The sequence below is a fragment of the Pieris napi genome, chromosome 1 (assembly GCF_905475465.1).
Source record: "Pieris napi chromosome 1, ilPieNapi1.2, whole genome shotgun sequence".
NCBI lineage: Eukaryota > Metazoa > Arthropoda > Insecta > Lepidoptera > Pieridae > Pieris > Pieris napi.
In genome coordinates, this window is record NC_062234.1 from 12,324,038 (window position 1) to 12,336,392 (window position 12,355).

At 32.0% G+C, this 12,355-nt stretch overlaps 2 protein-coding genes across 2 annotated transcripts in view; one reads left to right on the plus strand and one right to left on the minus strand.

Annotated features, from left to right (window-relative positions):
- The window catches only part of LOC125048628 (CHH-like protein), a 28,188-nt gene that overhangs the window by 5,231 nt on the left and 10,602 nt on the right, over nucleotides 1-12,355 (minus strand). The window lies entirely within an intron of this gene.
- The window catches only part of LOC125048507 (peroxisomal leader peptide-processing protease), a 63,627-nt gene continuing 59,851 nt past the window's right edge, over nucleotides 8,580-12,355 (plus strand). The window contains exon 1 of the mRNA XM_047647223.1: nucleotides 8,580-8,713. The gene's annotated coding sequence lies outside the window, so the exon portion shown is untranslated. The remainder of the gene's footprint in view (nucleotides 8,714-12,355) is intronic.

The following is a 12,355-nucleotide window of genomic DNA, read 5'->3' on the forward strand; positions in this document are numbered from 1 at the left end:
ATCATTTGAAATCCTAACTAATAAAAAATTATTCTAATTTAAAGAAATAAATCAGTTTTTTTGAAAATAGCTCAGTTCTTATAAGGCTTTATGCTTGTTCAGAAACGCGCCTTGGTCTGACAAGATCGAGCCGCGAAACCAAGCCGGATTGAATTTTCCAATTATGCTTACTAATGATACTTTGCATGTTAGAACAGGTGCAACCTATTTTTACGTACAACTATCATTAAAATCAAATTACAAAAATCCGGAAATTTATTAATAAGTTAAGTATGACATGTTATGCCTGAATGAAAATGGGAATTAAGAATCTAAAACTTCAATATGCCGTCATTAAAAAATTATTTAAGTACGTAAATTATTATCAAAGTCACACAATTAGCAATAAAAATATTTTACACTTAAAGTCGTGTGAACAAGCTGTAAAAACAAACATTGTCAGATCGTATCTACGTCGTAAATAGGCGGTGCCTTTACACACGACGGCGCCCTAGGCCTTTGCTGATTCATCATACCTTGTATAAAGTTATTGCAAGGATCGCGTGAGAACATATTCGTGATACTGAAGCTTCTGGATACTATGACGTTTGACTTTGAATAATGTATTTGTAAATTTCATTGCAGTGTTCTAATAAATCTTAAAATATTTTATATATATAAATCTTATCGTTACCGTTAGTATTAGAAGATAGAAGATTTAGATACAAGATACATATACGAAAGTCATAGTTCGCGCTAACTCTTGTTTTTGAATCTTACCCTAAGACGCTATTCTATAAATTTAACGGTGTAAGCGTGCATTTTTCCCTGTATTAATAGCTAAATCATAATTAAAAAGCACATAGAAGAACTCTTGTTTTCAAACAATTCATATATTGATAACGTAGCTTAGTATAATAGAAAATTAAGAAGAGACCGTTATACTTGAAACCATATTTTGTTCAGCAAATGTGTTTTTATAGAAATATAAACCATTCGAAGGTCTAAAATTACAAATAACGGGACTTTACCTAGTGCTTGGCACTGTTAATGTTATAATAATTGTAGTTGTATGTGTCATGATTTTAATACTGAATCGATATTGTGTTAAGTGTCAACTGAAACTAGTGTCAAGTTGACAATAACGTAGAAATTAGTAGTGAAATACACGACATATGCTAGCATTATATTGATCGTTAACATACCTCTTAAGGCAAGTACAGCAAAGCCAGACAGCTCGGCTACCAACGATAAAATGTCGCACACTTGTGGGACTCTCGTTTTTGCTAGAAACAATCTCGTTCGGAATAATTACCCGCCATCTTGCTAATAGTGCGAGCCTACATACTTGTGTAATTGTATAAATACGTACTGGGAAATTAGTTTCCTTATACAACTTTAGAAAATGTTAGTCACATACTGGATAAAGCATAGTATTTTAGATTAAAACAAATTTTAAATGTTTGAGCAGGTTTTTAATAAATTTTATCATACAAAAATTGGTGTTGATTAATCTCGCAATTACGAGCCTCTTTTGCACCATAAAGATCGAGCAGGACAAAGCATTAGCTAAATATTATTGGCATTATTTCTAGTAGTAACTTCTATAGATATAAAAGCATAGTAAACGAACACTTCTCGCTGATCTACCAACTGTAATAATGAAATCCATCGTAAAACAAGTATGTTATGACTTTTATCAAAAGCTGACATTTCTAGTAGAGGTTTTATGCTAAGTGAGCTCAAACATAATAAAATCTTATCGTGTACATATGAACCCTTTTATAGCTGTGTTAATGTGACATAGAAATCGAGTAAAACCTGTGTAGTGTGCCGCAAATGAAACGGATAAAATCCAAAGCTTCGCGTTCAATAAAATTGAGGTGCCTGAACATAACTATCAGTGGATGTCATAAACCCATTGAATTTATAATATTTACAAACTGAAAATCATTTTACTATTAGTGTATAGGTACTGTGTGATGCGATGTTTTCTTAAATGTTAATTAGCTAGGTTCATTCAATTATCATTTGCAGTCAAAGTTATGAGCCAAAAGACAATCTATAAGGCTTACAAATTAATTTCTTTCATTTATATTTCAAAAATATCTAATAGTATGTAAAATAAAAATAATATCAGAATTCTCATTTTAAACTAGAATTTAATTAATGTTTAATTCTGTTCTAATCTTGTAAATTTGTCATTTATTATCAAATTTTCAAATTTTCAGAATTGATAAGTTAATTTAAACGTAATTTATTAATAACTTTAACACAAATGTATTCTTGGAATAATCTCTTATCTGCGACCTAATTAAATATTATCTAGGCGCGTGATCACGAAGGTATTAAAACATTTGCCCACAGATTAATTTACAACGTAGTGTGTTGACATCTTAGATCAAATTAATTAGTGATTGCACAATAATAATTACTAGTGGTTATAAATACAAAGGAATGACGGGTGACTAATTTCACGCAAGCCCTTGAATTGACTCCTTTAAGAAATGACAGCTGACATTTTTGTGGCTCTTTTGTTAGAAGTATGCGATAAAAATGGAAATAAAAAATACGTAGATATAAATGTTAATAAGACGTAGGATTTAAACTACTATTCTGCAGAGATTAAAGACATTATAGTAGATTTTTGTGACATAGGGAAAACTTTACCCCGACAAAGATTTCCATAGAATATTCTACGACTTATACTTCAGATATAGATTAAACTAAGTGACACTAGAACTATGGTCGAGCAGCGGATTTTTAAAAATGGAACGCTGAAGTCTACGTTTCTATGGTATTAGGAATTGCGTTAATTATAAGCAAGAATTTCGTGCTGATAGGCCCAAGAGGCTTGGTCGATGGCGTGATCACTGTTCACCAATGGGCATCAATTAGACACGTGCGTGTATGTAGGTCAGAGCGGCATTACTACGTACGTCACAAAACTTTAAGAAATTCAAATTGCATAAACGCGTTCACCTCGAAATTCCTGCAACTTTTATTACGTATTGCGCAGAATTTGTCCAGATCCGTGATTAATATTTACTTGAGTGCCTTGTTCTAATAAAATTGCACAAGAAAAATATTACCTATATCGTATAATAATATCTAACGATTGCAGTTTATAAATCTTAAGAACGAACGAAGAGAAAAGGGAACGAACGATCGTTAAGATATATTAAATGATTAAGGTATAAACACTTTTCTTTGTTTTCCGTAATATTTAATTGTTTATTTTTCACTCTTTAATTTATCCCTTAGTGGTTTTTTTGGTTTTTTCTGTACTTTTAGTTAATGTATATTAAGCAATAATAAATTTAAAAAAAACTTTTTATGTAATAAACACCTATTATAAAATAATTTGATTAGTGTTATTAGCATTTCGCATTAAATTTCGGTACAGTACGGCAAGCAAAAGTAACAATCCTTGAGTTAGATGAAAATGTAACCTGCAATAATGTATGCTAGAAGTGAAGCCAAGATTCAAAGCACTTATCTAGTTGCCTACAGAGCGCGCCTCGCTGTCTGCTTAAAGCTACTCACACACGCACATCTATTTTACGCAACATTATGTCGCTTTTTACTTAAATTATATAAGGACTAACATTCAGCTAGAATATGCGGTTTGACTATAAATGTACATTTGTAAGTAATTGCTTTTGAATAATGTAATTTTTATTGCTAGAAAAACGATGTGAAGAAACGCGATTTAAATTTTATGAAAATAAGGTTTATCCGGGTGTTTGAATAGGTTATTGGAGACTATTGTGTACTTACCACGTACGACAATATTTTAAGACGATTATTGCTGCAGGTGTCTTTTGAAATTTATTTGTGTTCGAATAGAATGCCAGTGTATCGTGATGTGCATATCTATGCATATGCTATGGCGGATTTATATAAAATACAGATCCTGGATTTTGTTAAGTACCTACTGAGAATTCCAGTTTTTAGGTAAATGGATGAAATGGACCGACGCCTGAGAACGTTTTGCCTGTGTTTATTATAGAGATGTTGTTACATACACCACAATCAAGCGATGCGAATTCAAAAGTATAGACAAAACAGCGCGTTTTGCTTGTTTGTGATTGGCTAATAGAATCTTCAGTCAAATGATGCACACGCGACCCGTTCCGTCATTCCATTTGACCAATAACAATCGAGCGAACATCGTGATAGTCTCGTCATTTATATACAGATTACAGCCTACCATAGATAATAATTACTGCTACAGATAATAAAGTTACAACTTACTTTTCGTCCTTGATCTATGCGCACCATGCCGCAATTGCAAAGTCTTGCGTTAATATAACAGGAAATTATAAAAGTCGGGTTAAGTATTAGAAAATTCTCGCCAACCCGTTGGTCAGGAAAGCGTCGAACAGTCTAGATTTGCGTCGTAATATAAAGCCTAGTGCGTTAGTTGCGACAGACAAACTGACTAGCGAAGTACGGAGCAATCATCAATAATTGGCCGCAATTATGTTGCATTCATTACTCATGATTGAGTAAGGAACTATTAATTAATATCGCAAAATATGAACTAGTTTTGAAAAGGGCTTTCAATCAGGAATATTCTTGTACAACTTTATTCATATATTGAACATTCCATATTTAGTTAATTTCTGAACCTACTTGAGGTAATCACTTTAGTTTATGACGTTAGTAATATCCCGAAAACTTAAAGGCAAATTAGTAAAAACTATAGAAACACGCAATTAACAGACAATAGGTAATGCAAAACATAGTAAATATCGTTAAACTAAACTCATGTTTGTAAGTGTAAAATTTACCTTCAAGATAAAAAAGTCATCCTGCATGCTATTAAAATAGACCTAAATTACCGCTTTCCGGTTCGCAAGACCACAGCAGACTTATTAGTCTTAATACTATGCTGTCAATGAATACAAGCATGTATTAATCTGTCCGCCCGGGCTATCTTTACCTGTGGTGTGGTCGCCCACCCTGCGAGCTAAAAAATGACATCGACATTCGCGATCTCCTGCTCGATTGTTGAACTAGATTAAAAAAACACTATAATCTATGGGTACTGCTGCTAATATTATTAAGGTTTAAAATCGTATGATAAATTGGCATAAATTTATGTTGGACGGTTAAAATAACCAGACAGACTGGTCTAGTGGCGTTGAACTGCACAGGTGGTTGGATAACAAGATAAATTTAATTCAGTATAATAATAGAGTCTTTAGCGAGTGACGACACTTGAAATTATGAAAACGAGAGTTCGTTCGTGGATTTGAATTACCATATCAAATATTTAATTTAATTTATATATACATTTTAGTTACGGTTAGATTGCGTAGAATTGAGTTAGAATGTTAAACTAAGTTATTTTTAAATTAGTGGTAACGCTGTTGTGTATAGTAAAATTAATAAAAATTAAATCTTTTTTTTTACAAACGGGCAGGAGGCTCACCTGATGTTAAGTGAGACCGACACTCACATTGCCAGAGGGCTCGCAAGTGCGTTGTCGGCCTTTTAATAGTTGGTACGCACTTTTCTTGAAGGACCCTAAGTCGAATTGGTTCGCAAATACTTCAATAGGCAGCTGGTTCCACATAGCGGTGGTGCGCGGCAAAAACTGACAAAATCTTAAAAAACCTATTTTAGTAAGTACCAAATGATTGACAATTGAGTCAGAAAAGTGTTTTCCCGATGAGAACGTATATAAGCTAATTCAAAATATAATTGCACAATAGAAAAAAGAGTGGCGGAGAGTTTATTGCCAGTTCTTCTTTTCCGTTTTACGTCCTTGATTTGAGAACTGACAGTAAATGTAAAATTAGAAGCATTTAATGTATTATTTCTTTTTTGACGTTCATAAGTGTACGTTGAATAAATGATTTCTGACTTTGACTTTGACTAAAGTTTTATCTGTATCTACCGGACCGTAGACACTAAAACTGTTGTGTTGCCTGTTTAAAACTCTGATTTTAATATTTTAAAAAAGACAAACTAAAAAAAACCCATTAAGTATGCAAATATATCCTTATTATTTGTATGTACAATGATACTTCAATTATTCTGCGTAAAAATACTCCTTTCCTTCCTTTCCAATATTAATACTTTATGACTAATCGAGTACCAATTACGTTGTTACGTAACAATAATTATAACATTTTCCTACAAGTAAAATGAATGAGTTAATTCAATATAATTATTTATTTTACTACGTAACAGGCAAGGATATGCTTTACCTATTTTGATATACACGAAACCATGCATATGAAATTTTGTTTTTCCTATAAGGTAAATAGTACCTACATAATATATACATAATTGAAACGTCAACGTCACTTGTAACTTGGAAGTTTTCAGCATTTTACACTCATGACACAAAACAAATGAGCGCTGTTTTATATTGACTTAAACGTACGTAATTGTAAGTAGTGTTGGCCTTGTGGCTTCAGCGTGCGACTGTCATCTCTGAGATCGTGGGTTCCATCCCCGGCTGTACACTAATGTACTTTCAGTCTATGTGCACATTTAACATTCGCTCGATTGGTGAGGAAAGCGGCTTGCCTTAGACCCAAAAAGTCGACGGTGTGGGGTACAGGAGACTGATCACCTACTTTCCTATTAAATTCATAAATGATGAAATGAAACAGAGATAGAAATCTGAGGCCCAGAGCTAAAATGGTTGGAGCGCCACTGATTTTATTAAAAGTACGTAATAATGCCGCACCAATGTGGTTATTGTTTAATTGTATGTATATATTATGTGTTTATTTCAATTCATCATTGCTTATGTAATTCAATACGTCACATATTTATTTAACAATTGTCATCCTGATACCACAAATTGTAAATATTATGCTAAGTATGGCTTATGTTATAAAAAAGCTAATTATTTATGATTCACTCTTATTTGAGCTTTTCCGAATGGCTATTTTTGCTGCTACAAAACTAAGCGTCATGAGGAAGGTGTTAAATGTTTTAAAGGAAAATTTGTAATATATAAGTGTTAATATCTATTTATTATAATTAAATATAAGATCACATTCTCCCCTTTTTTTGAACCAATAAAAAAATTATGAAATTTATATTTAATCCGAAAACACACAAAAATACAGTATTTACAATTTACTTAACCTACATAGTAATCATAATAATAATTAAAAAATAATAAATAGAGAATTAAACCAAATGTAAAAAAATTGGTCCCCGTGGCAGTGTAATTTTAACGCTGGCAGCATTTCCTCGCTGTATTGCGATACTTGTTCATTGATCGGGGAAAGCACCAGCTCTGGGGTCTCCGGTACTAATTAACCGGTTAAATCTTCTTGACTAGTTCAGAAGTTTATAAAGAATCTTTCCTAATAACTGTATTTTTCTAGCTAATGTGACATTCACTCACTAGCATTATACTTACTAAACGCGTCACGGATATTCCAGCACGATTTCATTAAACGCATTTGACGTTAATTTCTTCACAAAATTGATCGCAGCCGTATTTAATATTCTCTATCTTTATTTCGATACAATTTTTTTTTTTAAAACTTCATTATTTTCAATCGATACTTTACAAACTGAGTCACCGCATTTATAGCGGTCAACAATCATTATGAGCTTAGTTCAAACGTCTTATAGTCACTTATCATTTACGTGTACGTCTAACGTTTTATTACGTTATGACGTAGAAACCAGTTTAATGTCACTGACCTAAATGATCACCGTGGACCTTGGTACGTGAGGATATTATATGCTAATGAATTATTTAATTTCTTATGTAATAATGCCACGAGTAGCGATTCTGTTTTTCATTCCCAAAAAAATAAGGTCGTCGACTTCTACGTCATCATTTTGTCTAAATTATTCAAGTTCGTTATGTAACATTTATAAATAGCTAATAAATTTAACGATTTTCTGTGGTAAATCTGTAAATAGAATTTTAAATATTTAAACATAAGTTTCTTTATACAGAGTGCCTTAATATACCTATTGAGTACTTCTTTATTAAGTGTAATCTAAGGAATGGCAGTTAATAAAGAAGTTTATTTATAATAAGTTCACCGTTGATCTAATGAGAAGATAAAAACCTATTTAATTTGATTAAAAAAAAATACAATTGTTCGCAATGCGCAATACCTTCGTAATGATTTTATGGATGGTTGTCAAACAGAATAATATAAATTGTTCCAATATATGTTAAAAAATGTGAAATCTAACAAATTCCGCACTAAACGCTTGGGTGTACACGAAGACAATATAAGTCTATATTGTGGACTGTGTGTATATTTTAAATGTAAAATCCACAGGCCAATCGATTTCAAAGACAAAAATATTACAACCATAAATTAATGCGAGCAACGTAAATTTAAATGGTGGTAAGTGTATGATATTACTCGTTTTTTTTCCACTTACATTAAACAGTCTGGCAGCGATGTAAAATTGTCAACGCCGTCTGGGCAGTGAAATTAAATTCTTATTTATTAGCAAATGATCCCTGAATGTTCTCAGAGATTTTAAGGTTGGCAACACTCCAAACGTTCGTTGACAGACACGTACTTTATCTCATTCACGCATTAGTATAAGCAACTTCATTGACAGTGAAGAAAATTCTTGACCCAGACGGCAACTATAAAACTCGCGAAATTTTTATCAGTCCGCGCTCTGAAAAGTACAGTAATGGTGACTCACGAACTTGATTCTAGGGCAGTATCTTTTTCTGCAGCTATGACGCCTCTTTGTGCTATTTTACAGGAAAAAGGTTTTACTATTTCTCTTATTTACACTTAAAGTATATAAAATTTTCTTGCATGTGAGAAATGTGATATTCCATACGCAATGTAGAATATACGTAATATCCGCGGATTAATTTATGAGTGTTACGTTAGAGATCGGATCTCGTGTAGCTATTAATTAAAGTAATGCGCAATTTATTTTTTACACACATGACTCAAACGGCGCCGAACTTTGACAGTTTTATAATGCTACAAAAAATATAGACAATAATGAAACACAGTCAATATTTCTTGACGTATTTTTTATCTACCATGATATTTGTAGAAAGGGCAACTAAATAATTAATCAACGGTCATTAATCTCTTGCCAAGGTGTGTTATATTTCAGTAACGTTCACTTCCTGTAGGCTTCAATGTCGCCGCTATTTGGCAGATATAATGACCTAGCGTCATTTTATTTCGTGTATTATTCCAAAGGAAATTAATATTGGCAACAGACGCAGCAGTGAAAAATGTGGTTTCGCTTTGATCTCAAGTGCATACAATTATAAGAGAAGTGTCTGAATGAACATATGGTTTAAATATAGGTGCATTTGTTTATGGAAGGGCCTCGAGACAGCGCGGGTCACCGTTCGTTCGAGGTTGAGGCTCCTCCTGACCGCAGTATACGTGGCAGCTCAGATTAAACGCCATTTTAGCTATTTTATTCAATATTTGCTAGTATTGGATGTTTGGTAACATTTTCTAAAATATAGTCTATGGATATGTGTGATAATGGCTGTAATTGACAGTCGGACACAAGTGCGAAATTCTTCGAAAGAGTAAATTGGTGTAAGGTTTTCCGAAACCTGAATTAAGACTTTGAAGTTTGACATTTACACAAGACGATAGTCTTTTGTTTTTCTATTTTGAATTCGTACTTTTAATGTCACCCGACGAGGAAATGCCAACGCCGCAGGACAGAAAGATGTTCATTGTTCAGATAGATGTAACATTTATTAAAAATAAAATTAAATAATAAAACATATTTTTTAATAATTATTTAGAATTGATAGAATACTAGAAGATAGTATTCACCTTGCCATAAAAAAAACATTTTTAAATAAATCATTACATATACTATGTCGCCCAGTGTACAATTGGAGGTTAACCGCTTTATACATAAGAAAAAATACAACAGTACATTGAAAATTACGTTGTTATTACTAGAATTACACTTTAAGTTCACAGTTTAGACAAACCATTCCCCTACAATAAAAATTGCTCGTAATGTCAACAAAAACACCACCACATGATTTAGACCCGAAAATCGTTGAGAAGTTCAATCAAAGAGTCCATCCATATCCTATTCGAAGCTACAGGACTTCATCCTAATACTAAATGCCTTTTCTTTACCTTATCAAGAGGAAAGATTTCTATTTCTGTAACGTATACACTCCAAAACTCCGGGAGTTTATCTCCGATTTCTATTAGAGCTATATTATCTTTAACATATGCTATATTTATTTCCAAATTATTAACAAAAAGTCCAGTATTACAGAGCTGTTTATAATTAATATTAACTCCTTATCTAAATTGAAAATAATTTTGCCGTCATCATGTCAAAACGCACAAATATTTCAGTGTATTTAGTGATTGTTAAAGACAGTGTGGCCCCATTGCAAATTCATCCATTAAACTTTCTCGCTTGTTCATTTGTCTTGTCTGTATGTTTCGAAATGCATACCAGAACAAATTGAGCCGCCATCTCGGTGAAGTACAATGTTAATCAAATAGCGGCAATTGTATTGTTTATGTTTATAACTTGCACTTAATTTGAGTGACATTTTTATCGTTCTACTTGGTGTTGCCAGTAACTAAAGTTAAATTGTTCTAAATGCTTACACAAAAGATATTTTTAGAACGCGATTATTAAATGAATCTAGAACATACTCGCACAAAGATGGTACATTAAGTAATGGTCGCTTAATAAATTTAGCAAAGATTTAAAGTTATATCAAAAAGCTAAATTTTATTTTATTGGTGTTTGATTCCTTGACTCAGTCATTTAATGAGTGAGTGATATATACCATAGATATCTATTAGCAATTTATTTGTATATTGAATTGAAATCCAAAACTTTTACAGACGTGGACAAATCTTTAAATATAAATAAATAATGCGAGGAGTCAAATTAGGGTGAACCGATATATGGGCCGATATAGGACCGTCTCGAGGGTACGATACGAAATACGATTCACGCTAAAAATATTCAGTGCAGATATTTATTGCACTATTCACGATAAAATTAACTAGACTGTGAATTACTGTCGAAGTTTTACAAATCTTGGCTACTTTCAGCTGAAGAGCGGTGAGTTTATCAAATATACTTTCGTACTGTGTTATAATTAGTACAAATAATTTTTGAAGTTATACTTCTTTAGGCGCGTTATGAAAAATTGATGAGAGTGAAATTTTACGATGCGCGCGCACCGTGACACAAAATTATCAGTATGAAGTTGAGATGGGAATAAGACAATCTACAAGTAAAAAGAAATAGAATATGCGTGAAGTTAGCAGCTATGCCAAGAATTTTGAATGACCATAATGACCTTTGTAGTACCTTTTAAACAAATAAAGGAGTTTTAATTATTTTTTCAAAGAAATTTAGCAATGCTTTTTCACAAAGACCTATTGTTACTTAGTTAAAAGGTTATGAAACATACCTAGTTATTATATTGAATGAATAATATAATAAAATAATAAATATTATTAATGTTAATTAATAATTGAATAATATACTAAATATTAAATATTTTTAAATTATTGACCTTAAATATTTATTATTAATTATTTAATATTTAAAAAAAATAAAGAAAGCCAAAGAAGTATAACTTCTTACGCGCGTACATAAGTACATGCACCCTTTTCTATACTCATTTCTGCGTCTATTATTTATCATTATAAGCAAGTATATTTCCTAGAAATGTATTTAGGTGTTCAGCAAGATTCGAATTCAACTACCTATATATGTGCTATTTTTCCTTGTATTCGATTTTCAGCTGTAAACGACTAACTCAAAGCAGGAGTGCAGATGTATTTATAGTCAAAGAGCGCCATTATTTTAATTTAAATGGCGTGTATAATCTCAGATTGTAATCGTAGATGACGTATTCAGGTCAGTGCATGGATATTTAATATTACAGATAAATCGCAAGGGCAGATCGCTTCACTTGACAGATAGCCGTGGGATGATTACTAACGATTAAACTTGCGTAGTGGCAGTACTGTCAGCAAAATACAGAAGCTTCAGAGATATATCGTTTGATGAGAGCGTATATAAATACGCAAACGATTTTTCAGTTTAAAAAAATTGGAAGGGTGGAAATACGTTTGATCACAGTACATGTATGAAAAATTCTTTCGTTGTGTTAGTATTACTGATAGAGTCCTCACGAAGCTGGTAAATTTAAATTAAGTATGTTTTTAGTTTGATAGAGTGCATATATATAATAACTGAGACACATCTTTCACATTAAAACGTGAAAGAATCTTGTTGCGAAACTTTCTATTTATATGAATTTGAATAAAGGAAATTATTTTTCCATTATTTTTAATAATCAAGAATAATTTTTAATCTTGCTGTGGGCAACAGAGTATAAATAAATAATGACATTTTCTATATAATA